The 13127-nt window shown below is 39.5% G+C and overlaps 2 protein-coding genes across 7 annotated transcripts in view; one reads left to right on the forward strand and one right to left on the reverse strand.

The window, feature by feature from the left end:
* The window catches only part of ALG14 (ALG14 UDP-N-acetylglucosaminyltransferase subunit), a 925968-nt gene that overhangs the window by 773610 nt on the left and 139231 nt on the right, over positions 1-13127 (forward strand). The window lies entirely within an intron of this gene.
* The window catches only part of LOC126073260 (TLC domain-containing protein 4-like), a 122829-nt gene that overhangs the window by 105219 nt on the left and 4483 nt on the right, over positions 1-13127 (reverse strand). Inside the window, exon 1 of one of the 6 annotated variants that reach the window (XM_049879724.1) lies at positions 7324-7472. The exons of the other annotated variants lie outside the window; for them this stretch is intronic. The gene's annotated coding sequence lies outside the window, so the exon portion shown is untranslated. Of the gene's footprint in view, positions 1-7323; positions 7473-13127 lie in introns of those variants that run through there. 6 annotated transcript variants of the gene reach the window in all.

Here is a 13127-nt window from a genome sequence, read left to right on the forward strand (position 1 = left end):
TCATTCCAAGCAAGACAAGCAACTCTGGCTATATTCTGAGGTGCTACTCTCCTATCTCTCTGATCCTTCCCCCACCCTCCCCAGGCGGCTTCATTAACATCCGAATAGCCTGAGCTAGAGGGAGAACTCTGATAGGGATCTGACTGCATTTTTTTTTAGCGGATTTTCTGGAAAAACTAGTTTCCCAGTGATGGCTCGGAGACAGCAGTCCATATCAAACCACATAAAGAAGCAGACCATGACAGCTTCTCCAACCCCCCAAACAAAAGAATCAAAATCTTTCCCAAATGAAGATACAATCCTGGAATTATCAGATACAGAATATAAAAAACTAATTTACAGAATGCTTCAAGACATCACAAACGAAATAAGGCGAACTGCAGAAAAAGCCAAGGAACACGCTGATAAAACAGTTGAAGAACTCAAAAAGATTATTCAAGAACATAGTGGAAAAATTAATAAGTTGCAAGAATCCATAGAGAGACAGCATGTAGAAATCCAAAAGATTAACAATAAAATTACAGAATTAGACAACACAATAGGAAGTCAGAGGAGCAGACTCGAGCAATTAGAATGCAGACTGGGACATCTGGAGGACCAGGGAATCAACACCAACATAGCTGAAAAAAAAATTAGATAAAAGAATTAAAAAAAATGAAGAAACCCTAAGAATCATGTGGGACTCTATCAAGAAGGATAACTTGCAGGTGACTGGAGTCCCAGAACAGGGAGGGGGGACAGAAAACACAGAGAAAATAGTTGAAGAACTCCTGACACAAAACTTCCCTGACATCATGAAAGACGAAAGGATATCTATACAAGATGCTCATCGAACCCCATTTAAGATTGATCCAAAAAGAAAAACACCAAGACATATTATCATCAAACTTGCCAAAACCAAAGATAAACAGAAAATTTTAAAAGCAGCCAGGGAGAAAAGAAAGGTTTCCTTCAAGGGAGAATCAATAAGAATAAGTTCAGACTACTCAGCAGAAACCATGCAGGCAAGAAGGGAATGAGACGACATATACAGAGCACTGAAGGAGAAAAACTGCCAGCCAAGGATCATATATCCAGCAAAACTCTCTCTGAAATATGAAGGCGAAATTAAGATATTTACAGATAAACACAAGTTTAGAGAATTTGCAAAAACCAAACCAAAGCTACAAGAAATACTAAAGGATATTCTTTGGTCAGAGAACCAATAATATCAGATACCAGCACAACACAAGGTCACAAAACAGAACGTCCTGATATCAACTCAAATAGGGAAATCACAAAAACAAACAAATTAAGATTAATTAAAAAAATAATAATAATAACACACGTAACAGGGAATCATGGAAGTCAAAAGGTAAAAGATCACAATAATCAAAAAGAGGGACTAAATACAGGAGGCATTGAACTGCCATATGGAGAGTGATACAAGGCGATATAGAACGATACAAGTTAGATTTTTACTTAGAAAAATAGGGGTAAATAATAAGGTAACCACAAAAAGGTATAACAACTCCATAACTCAAGATAAAAGCTAAGAAAAACGTAACGACTCAACTAGCATAAAGTCAAACACTATGAAAATGAGGATCTCACAATTTACTAAGAAAAACGTCTCAGCACAAAAAAAGTATGTGGAAAAATGAAATGGCCAACAACACACATGAAAAGGCATCAAAATGACAGCACTAAAAACTTATTTATCTATAATTACGCTGAATGTAAATGGACTAAATGCACCAATAAAGAGACAGAGAGTCACAGACTGGATAAAGAAACACGATCCATCTATATGCTGCCTACAAGAGACACACCTTAGACTTAGAGACACAAACAAACTAAAACTCAAAGGATGGAAAAAAGTATATCAAGCAAACAATAAGCAAAAAAGAAGAGGAGTAGCAATATTAATTTCTGACAAAATAGACTTTAAAGTTAAATCCACCACAAAGGATAAAGAAGGACACTACATAATGATTAAAGGGACAATTGACCAGGAAGATATTACCATATTAAATATTTATGCACCCAATGACAGGGCTGCAAGATACATAAATCAAATTTTAACAGAATTGAAAAGTGAGATAGACACCTCCACAATTATAGTAGGAGACTTCAACACACCACGTTCGGAAAAGGACAGGACATCCAGTAAGACGCTCAATAGAGACACGGAAGACCTACTTACAACAATCAACCAACTTGACCTCATTGACTTATACAGAACTCTCCACCCAACTGCTGCAAAGTATACTTTTTTTTCTAGTGCACATGGAACATTCTCTAGAATAGACCACATATTAGGTCATAAAACAAACCTTTGCAGAGTCCAAAACATCGAAATATTACAAAGCATCTTCTCAGACCACAAGGCAATAAAACTAGAAATCAATAACAGAAAAACTAGGGAAAAGAAATCAAACACTTGGAAAATGAACAATACCCTCCTGAAAAAAGACTGGGTTATAGAAGACATCAAGGAGGGAATAAGGAAATTCATAGAATGCAACGAGAATGAAAATACTTCCTATCAAAACCTCTGGGACACAGCAAAAGCAGTGCTCAGAGGCCAATTTATATCAATAAATGCACACATACAAAAAGAAGAGCCAAAAGCAGAGAACTGTGCCTACAACTTGAACAAATAGAAAGTGAGCAACAAAAGAATCCATCAGGCACCAGAAGAAAACAAATAATAAAAATTAGAGCTGAACTAAATGAATTAGAGAACAGAAAAACAATCGAAAGAATTAACAAAGCCAAAAGCTGGTTCTTCGAAAAAATTAACAAAATTGATAAACCATTGGCTAGACTGACTAAAGAAATACAGGAAAGGAAACAAATAACCCGAATAAGAAACGAGAAGGGCCACACCACAACAGAACCAAATGAAATTAAAAGAATCATTTCAGATTACTACAAAAAATTGTACTCTAACAGATTTGAAAACCTAGAAGAAATGGATGAATTCCTAGAAAAACACTACCTACCTAAACTAACACATTCAGAAGTAGAACGACTAAATAGACCCATAACAAAAAAAAGAGATTGAAACGGTAATCAAAAAACTTCCAACAAAAAAAAGCCCTGGCCCGGACGGCTTCACTGCAGAGTTCTACCAAACTTTCAGAGAAGAGTTAACACCACTACTACTGAAGGTATTTCAAAGCATAGAAAATGACGGAATACTACCCAACTCATTCTATGAGGCCACCATCTCCCTGATACCAAAACCAGGTAAAGACATTACGAAAAAAGAAAATTATAGACCTATATCCCTCATGAACATAGATGCAAAAATCCTCAACAAAATTCTAGCCAATAGAATCCAACAACACATCAAAAAAATAATTCACTATGATCAAGTGGGATTTATACCAGGTATGCAAGGCTGGTTTAATATCAGAAAAACCATTAATGTAATCCATCACATAAATAAAACAAAAGACAAAAACCACATGATCTTATCAATTGATGCAGAAAAGGCATTTGACAAAGTCCAACACCCATTTATGATAAAAACTCTTACCAAAATAGGAATTGACGGAAAATTCCTCAACATAATAAAGGGCATCTATGCAAAGCCAACAGCCAATATCACTCTAAATGGAGAGAGCCTGAAAGCATTTCCCTTGAGAACGGGAACCAGACAAGGATGCCCTTTATCACCGCTCATATTCAACATCGTGCTTGAAGTCCCAGCCAGGGCAATTAGGCTAGACAAAGAAATAAAAGGTATCCGGATTGGCAAGGAAGAAGTAAAGTTATCACTATTTGCAGATAACATGATCTTATACACAGAAAACCCTAAGGAATCCTCCAGAAAACTACTGAAACTAATAGAAGAGTTTGGCAGAGTCTCAGGTTATAAAATAAACACACAAAAATCACTTGGATTCCTCTACATCAACAAAAAGAACACCGAAGAGGAAATAACCAAATCAATACCATTCACAGTAGCCCCCAAGAAGATAAAATACTTAGGAATAAATCTTACCAAGGATGTAAAAGACCTATACAAAGAAAACTACAAAGCTCTACTACAAGAAATTCAAAAGAACATACTTAAGTGGAAAAACATACCTTGCTCATGGATAGGAAGACTTAACATAGTAAAAATGTCTATTCTATCAAAAGCCATCTATACATATAACGCACTTCCGATTCAAATTCCAATGTCATATTTTAAGGGGATAGAGAAACAAATCACCAATTTCGTATGGAAGGGAAAGAAGCCCCAGATAAGCAAAGCATTACTGAAAAAGAAAAAGAAAGTGGGAGGCCTCACTCTACCTGATTTCAGAAGCTATTATACAGCCACAGTAGTCAAAACAGCCTGGTACTGGTACAAAAACAGGCACATAGACCAATGGAACAGAATTGAGAACCCTGATATAAATCCATCCACGTATGAGCAGCTGATATTTGAGAAAGGCCCAGTGTCAGTTAATTGGGGAAAAGATAGTCTTTTTAACAAAGGGTGCTGGCATAACTGGATATCCATTTGCAAAAAAATGAAACAGGACCCATACCTCACACCATGCACAAAAACTAACTCCAAGTGGATCAAAGACCTAAACATAAAGACTAAAACGATGAAGATCATGGAAGAAAAAATAGGGACAACCCTAGGAGCCCTAATACAAGGCATAAACAGAATACAAAACATTACCAAAAATGATGAAGAGAAACCAGATAACTGGGAGCTCCTAAAAATCAAACACCTATGCTCATCTAAAGACTTCACCAAAAGAGTAAAAAGACCACCTACAGACTGGGAAAAAATTTTCAGCTATGACATCTCAGACCAGCGCCTGATCTCTAAAATCTACATGATTCTGTCAAAACTCAACCACAAAAAGACAAACAACCCAATCAAGAAGTGGGCAAAGGATATGAACACACGTTTCACTAAAGAAGATATTCAGGCAGCCAACAGATACATGAGAAAATGCTCTCGATCATTAGCCATTAGAGAAATGCAAATTAAAACTACAATGAGATTCCATCTCACACCAACTAGGCTGGCATTAATCCAAAAAATACAAAATAATAAATGTTGGAGATGCTGCGGAGAGATTGGAACTCTTATAGACTGCTGGTGGGAATGTAAAATGGTACAACCACTTTGGAAATCTATCTGGCATTATCTTAAACAGTTAGAAATAGAACTACCATACAACCCAGAAATCCCACTCCTCGGAATATACCCTAGAGATACAAGAGCCTTCATACAAACAGATATATGCACACCCATGTTTATTGCAGCTCTGTTTACAATAGCAAAAAGTTGGAAGCAACCAAGGTGTCCGTCAACGGATGAATGGGTAAATAAATTGTGGTATATTCACACAATGGAATACTACGCATCAATAAAGAACAGTGACGAATCTGTGAAACATTTCATAACATGGAGGAACCTGGAAGGCATTATGCTGAGCGAAATGAGTCAGAGGCAAAAGGACAAATATTGTATAAGACCACTATTATAAGATCTTGAGAAATAGTAAAAACTGAGAAGAACACATGCTTTTGTGGTTACGAAGGGGGGAGGAAGGGAGGGAGGGAGGGAGGGAGGGAGGGAGGGAGGGAGAGGGTTTTTTACTGATTAATCAGTAGATAAGAACTGCTTTAGGTGAAGGGAAAGACAACACTCAATACATGGAAGGTCAGCTGTCCTGGACTGGACCAAAAGCAAAGAAGTTTCTGGGATAAAATGAATGCTTCAAAGGTCAGCGGAGCAAGGGCGGGGGTCTGGGGAACATGGTTTGCGGGGACTTCTAAGTCAATTGGCAAAATAATTCTATTATGAAAACATTCTGCATCCCACTTTGAAATGTGGCGTCTGGGGTCTTAAGTGCTAACAAGCGGCCATCTAAGATGCATCAATTGGTCTCAACCCACCTGGAGCAAAGGAGAATGAAGAACACCAAGGTCACACGACAACTAAGAGCCCAAGAGACAGAAAGGGCCACATGAACCAGAGACCTACATCATCCTGAGACCAGAAGAAGTAGTTGGTGCCCGGCCACAACTGATGACTGCCCTGACAGGGAGCACAACAGAGAACTCCTGAGGGAACAGGAGATCAGTGGGATGCAGACCCCAAATTCTCATAAAAAGACCATACTTAATGGTCTGACTGAGACCAGAGGAATCCCGGCGGCCATGGTCCCCAGACCTTCTGTTGGCACAGGACAGGAACCATCCCCGAAGACAACTCATCAGACATGAAAGGGACTGGTCAGCGGGTGGGAGAGAGATGCTGATGAAGAGTGAGCTAATTATATCAGGTGGACACTTGAGATTGTGTTGGCAACTCTTGTCTGGAGGGGGGATGGGAGGATAGAGAGAGAGGGAAGCTGGCAAAATTCTCACGAAAGGAGAGACTGAAAGGGCTGCCTCAATAGGGGGAGAGCAAGTGGGAGTACGGGGTAAGATGTATGTTAACTTATATGTGACAGACTGATTGGATTTGTAAACGTTCACTTGAAGCTTAATAAAAGTTAATTAAAAAAAAGTGATTGGTTAATACACACCCTATACTGATAGAGCCTCATTAACATAAAAAAGAAAACCCTATTCCCAAATGGGATTACACCCACAGGTATAGGAGTTAGGATCCCAACACTTATTTTTGGAGAACACAATTCAATCCCTAACACCTCCTAAATAGCTTACAAAAGGATCCCCTTTTCTCAAGCTATTACCGTCAATTTTCTGGATTGCTGTAATAGCCTCCAAACTGGACTTTTCAGTGTCAAATCAGGCTGGAGGGCTCCGGGGGTATCTTTTCTAAAAGCTATCTCTAGTCATGTCACCTCTTCACCTGACCCCAACTTAAAACCTTTCACTGGTTTCCCAGTGCTCTTACAAGAGGACCACACCTTCTCCAGCCTTAACTGGTGGTTGCCTTCGCTTGCTACACTGCAGCTAACGTGACCTTCTTTCTGTTTCTTAGTTGTGCCATGTTCCCTCTCCACAAGGTCTCTGCATGTATGTGTGTGTGTGTTGCACTCCAGCTAACGTGACCTTCTTTCTCTTTCTTAGCTGTGCCGTGTTCCCTCTCCACAAGGTTTCTGCATACATATGTGTGTGTGTGTGGTGTGTGTTGCGCTCCAGCTAATGTGACCTTCTTTCTGTTTCTTAGCTGTGCCGTGTTCCCACTCCACCAGGCCTCTGCATATAGGTAGATACGTGTGTGTGTGTTTCTGTGTGTGTTTCTGCTGCACTCCAGCTAACGTGACCTTCTTTCTGTTTCTTAGCTGGGCCATGTTCCTCTCCACAAGGCTTCGACATATACACACACATGAATCCCACGCTCACCCTGCCCCTGCACTCCTATGTTGACTCCAACGTGTCCTTCAGCTCAGAGATCAATCTTCACTTCCTCAGGGAAGCCTTCTCTGAGCTCCTTCAACAGGTCAATCCTTTCTTCCCATTATATGCCCTCACGGCACGTTGCTGCTCACCTTTATAGCTGCAATTTAACATCATTTGTGATATATATATACTTTTTTTTTTTTTTTTTAGCGAATCCCTTCTCCCAGTTTAAAGTGAGCCCCATGAAGGTGGGAACCGTTGCCTTTTTTCCCCTCATCACTGACCCCAGTGCCTACCTCACAGTAGGTGCTGAATAAATGTCTGTTAAATAAAATAACAATAACAAATTAATGCACATTCATACTCTCGTATGCCCTTTCCATTCTGCTCATATCTCATCTGCTGCAGTTGCCTCATTTTACCGGTGTAATCTGTAGTACTGGCAAAAGATTTTCTAAATTGACAGTCCCAGTATTACAGCATGTAAATACGATCATTAACTTCAAAAGGACTTTCACCTCCAAATATGTCCAAAGAGTACCAATATTATAAATGAAGTAATATTGGGTATAGGTCCCGGGGTGGCGCAAAGGGTTGGTGCTCGACTGCTAACCTAAAGGTTGGTGATTCACATCTACGCAGTGGTGCCATGGAAGTAAAGGCCTAGTGAGGCAGTTCTACTCTGGAACACATGGGGTTGCCATGAGTCAAAATTGATTCGGTGGCAACTGACAACAACAACAGTATTGGGTTTGATGATATTTGATCTCTCTGTTCCTTACAATACACAGTGTGTTAGAAAGTTTAATAAGTCCATATAATGATAATCTGTACCATATTTTCATACTTTCCTCAAATCCAGAAGTACATAATTATTGACTTATTTGCCATCGCAGGAGCCCTAACATTCTACAATTTAAAGTTTCCACCTGCAAACTAAGTCATTTGTAAATGAACACATGACTCTTAGAAATGAGTTATTTACCAAACAACTAGCCAAACAAAAAGGGCCAAATCAAAAAAAGACATACCGGTCCCACACATGTTCTGTTTTTTGTTTGCATTTTCATATGGGTGGCACAGTGCAGTTATCTGTCTAAACGCTCACTAGTAATAACTGATGTAGAAATGTTGAAATCCCCTAGTGAAAAATAACTCTTACACTACCCACTGTTCACTATTCATTCCTGTAAAAACTGTTAAGCATCTAATACATGCAAAGCATTTGGCTAACTGCTGGCAGTTTGGGTTTTTGAAATTCTGCATTGAAAGCATTATAAAAAAAAAAGTTGGAATCATGCACAAAAATATTCCATTTCTTTTTCTTTTTGGAACACCAAGTTCACAACCATTAGCATTAGCGTAAAAGTCTGTATGAAGCCAGCTGCTGAAAACAGTCAACCCCAGCCTCTATAAATCCTCTCGTATTCATGGTACTGCTTTGTAAACTGATGCAAAAAGAAAGAAAATGAAACTAAGCCGGGGAAAGGTCAGGGAACCCTGCTTTAACATGACTACGTTTTACTCCTTTTCTATGATGCTACTTAAGTTTGATCAAGGAAATCCACATGGCTATAGAAAAGATTTCTCTATAGTTTAGTAAAATACTAAACTCTGAGTAAAAATAGCCTTTCTCCATATTTTGATTCTCTACTTCCCATTCCTTTCTCCTCCAAGAGAAAATAACAGAATTCAGGTTAAAGAGAAACTATTCAGTTCTGCCTGCTACAGACCCTGGGTTTGACAGCCTTCCCAGTCTCAAAACATTTTTTTTTTTTTAATTATGGCTTAGTTTTATTATAACAAAGAATAAGATATTTAAGGTTAAGTATTCATACATTTCTAACTCATCTTTATTTCCCCCCCCAAAAATACCCTATGCAATGTAATAATTAGACTCAAAGGAGATTGTTGTTGTTAGGTGCCATCAAGTCGATTTCAACTCATAGTCACCCCATGTGACAGAGCAGAACTGCCCCAGAGGGTTTTCTAGACTATAATCCTCTTTACAGGAGCAGATTGCCAGGTCTTTCTCCTGCAGAGCTGCTAGGTGGGTTCAAACCACCAACTTTTGGTTAGCAGCCGAGTGCTTAACCGTTGAGCTTAAACCCTGTTCCCCAAACTAGGCTCTGTGAAGGCCAGCCACTTCCAGTGAAAACTATCCACGCTCAAAGGCTATAGGGTGGCCCCGTGGCCCCAGCTGGTACCACAACCCAGATAATTGTCTAGACAGTTAGTTCCTACTGCTACGAATTTCTTTAATCCATGTTTCCCTTATGTATCATAATCCTATCTGTCTTCTTACACCCTATATTAATTGCCTTCTAAGAATCCTCTTTTTTTTCTAAGAATCCTCTGTTTTTCAGATTTTATTATCTCAACACAGACACACAGAACTTCTGCTTTTCAAATTTTCATATCTCAGCACACACGCATACAGTGTTCCTTCAGTATGTAATCTCCTTATTCCTACCAGTAAACAAGGTTTTGTAGAGTCTCCCTTTCTACAGTTGGTGGTAAAAGAGTAGGTTTCTCGATACATATTTTTTTAAACAGCACAAAGTTCCTATCAAGTGCTCACACAGCAGGGGTGGGGTCACCTCATCTCTTTAACCCTTCCTTGGGAATTCCTGCTCTTTTAAATTTTAATTTTTAATTTCTGCTGTTTTAAAACACAGCTTCTCCTCAGGGCTCCCCATAACACTTGATCTGTTCTCTCTCCCGATACAGGTTATTTTTTAATTGGGATTCTAAAGAAGCTTTTTACTCTTATTTTCCTTGAACTTTTCCATGTTCTAGATTTTAACTAAAAAAAAAAATAAAACAATATAGTTGTTCTATTTAATGCCAACTTATTTACCTTATTTAAAAATGTTTATCTTGTTTTACCTTTATTGCTTTACTTGGGATTTGTTTTTATAATGCTAAACAGAAAGGGAAGGAGCTCTCGTTGCACAGTGGTTAAGCACTCGGCTGTTAACTGAGGGGTCGGCAGTTTGAACCCACCAGCCTCTCCTCAGGAGAAAGCTGTAGCAGTCTGCTCCTGTAAAGATTACAGCCTTGGAGACCCTATGGGGCACTTCTGCTCTGTCCTATAGTCGCTATGAACCGGAATTGACTAAATTCAACAGGTTTGGTTTCTGAGTTATGTTACCCACCCAGAGACGCCTCAGAAGACAGGCCTGGAGATGTGCTTTTGAAAGGTCACAGCCTTGAAAACCTTAAGGAGCAGTGCTACTCTGCACACATGGGGTCACCATGAGTTGGAATTGACTCAAGGGCAACTAACAACATGCTACCTGAATTATAAAATGAGTAGTATACTAATGATTTGATCTTTTACCCCCAAGACAAATTCACCCAAGTGTGAAAGGATGTATTATTAGAAGCAACTTAAGGGTCCACTGAGAGGAAAATGGTTAAACATATTGAAACAGGTGTACTATCAGATGCTAAACAGGCAATTGAAAAAATGAGGTAATATGGAAAAATGTCCATCACACACTAAAAAGAAGGGAAGTTTTCCATGCCCTCCAAATTGATTGCTGTGGAATCAACTCCTACTCATGGGTACCCCGTGTGTTATAGAGTAAGACTATCCCATAGGGTTTTCTTGGCTGTAATCTTCAGAGAAGCAGATCTCCAGGCCTTTCTTCTGAGGTGCTGCTGGGTGGGTTTGTAGTCAAGCACAAACCATTTGTACCACCCAGGGATAAATTTTTCATAAATAACTCTGGGCATGTTTTGGTATTTATAGAGAAAAGGTCTGTAGGACTATACCCCCCAAACTGATAACAGTGGTTGCTTCCAGGCGATGAAGAAGTTGGGGAAGGTGAGAAGGGTGAACTTGCATTTCATTCTCTTTAGCACTGGTTATTTGTGAAAAGAAAGAAAGAAAACAAACAAAAACACTGAAGAAAATGTTTAGGAACTTGAGGATATAAAACACTCTTAAATCCTCACAACAATGAATGTCTTATGGGATTGGCTCAGAGATAGAAGGCTGGGAGTGCCCCAGTCAGCCAGGACTTCCCTCCTAGCAACTTAGCCCTTTATCAGACCTTAAACTAAGCATGTAACAAAATTGTAGGACATTTGATTAAATTCATAATTGCCTCAATGTTTTTATATGTATTTGAGCAATGTATGTTAATTGAGCAAGAATAGTTTTAAGAACTTATGTCTCTAAAAAATTACAGTTCACAACAGGGGCTTAAAAATTTGTTCAGAATATTTCCTCCAATGAGCACTCCTCTTTTCCCCCATTCCACTAAATAAATGTATACAAAGAGGGAGATGTTTCCCATGCCTTCCCAATGTACTTTTTAAAGATTTTTTTCAAAACCATGTGGAGAAAACCACTTAAAATGAACTTGACCAAGAGAATTTCTCCATTTATGAAACACTTTAAAAATTAAATTAAAACCAATGTATAAATCCACCAAGTCTACGGTTATTTCTAGGATTTCACCTGGCAGAATGTAGTTGTCACTAACACAGCATAGGCCAGCATCCAAATTTGGGCCCACAGAAATAGTTGGGTAGACACCATAAGTCAGGGGGATCAGACAGAACTTTAGAGAAACCAGAGTTGAAGGCAGAGAGATACGAGAAGGTAGATGAGAGCTGAAGTCAAATACCGAAAAAAATATCACCTAAAGTAAGAAAATCAGACAAGCAGGGATGGGTCAAAAAGAGGATCCAGCTAGGTTAGACTGTCCATGATTAAAGCACACAGTGTCTAAGCAACACAATGTCTTAGGCTGGGTTCTCTAGAGAAGCAAAACCAGTAAAGCATATAGACATATAGAGAGATTTCTATCAAGGAAATGGCTTATGCGGTTGTAGAGGCTGGAATGTCCCAAGTCCATGGGTCAAGATAGAGGCTTCTGATTCACGTGGCCACAGGGGCTGGCAAATCCAAGATCAGCAGGTCAGAGTACAGAGATCTTGCTCACAGGCGGCAAAGATCAATGCATCCCAAATTCGGCAGGCAAGACTGCAGGTAAACTGCTAGCTTAAGTCCCAAGAACCAGAGGTCAGATGAACAGGAGCCAGCTACAGGGTCCAGCAGAGCAAAAAGCCCCCAAGCCTTGACAGAATGTCTGCTTATATTTGATGCAGGCCACACACCCAAGGAAACTCCCTTTTAACTGATTGGCTAGTCACAGCAGATACTCATGGGGTCAACTCTGATACCTGGGTACTTTTTCTCCAAGCATCCTCTTACTTCCCACTGGTGCACATGTTAGGTGCTGCAGTCAGATGTTAATTGTCATGAAAGGAAATCAAAGGCCAGCAGATAGACCCTGACCTGTATTAACTCAAGGCCATAGATAGAGGAATTAGCTCGCAGATGTTGGCAGTGGCTTCACCTATTTCTCCAGGAACCTTTTTAGGCTGGCCCAAAGACTATGAATGATGACCCAAGTTTGATTGAAGATGTTGAAATTGACTTCTAAAGAAAACTTAATAATCCGGCCCTTTTACAAAATGCAATAAGGATACTTTTCCAATTGTCTGTGAGGCAAGCAGCCAACTTCCAAATGAGTTTGATCAGCAAATGGGGTTTAGAAACAACACATTCCATTCGCTTCTCTCTGCCAGAACTTCTCAAAGCTGGAAGGGTAGCTGTGAGCCTCCCACATACCCGCTCTGCACTCTGAGCTCTTCTATTTCCTATCCAGCTGATGAAAAAGGACATGTCCTAAATCCATCAACTAATTTGTTCCAGATCCATCTGTCTTCCCATTGAACCTGCAGAGAAATATCTACCGCGCCAAAGACAACCACTTTCAAACCCACGT

This window comes from Elephas maximus, chromosome 3 (genome assembly GCF_024166365.1).
Source record: "Elephas maximus indicus isolate mEleMax1 chromosome 3, mEleMax1 primary haplotype, whole genome shotgun sequence".
Taxonomy (NCBI): domain Eukaryota; kingdom Metazoa; phylum Chordata; class Mammalia; order Proboscidea; family Elephantidae; genus Elephas; species Elephas maximus.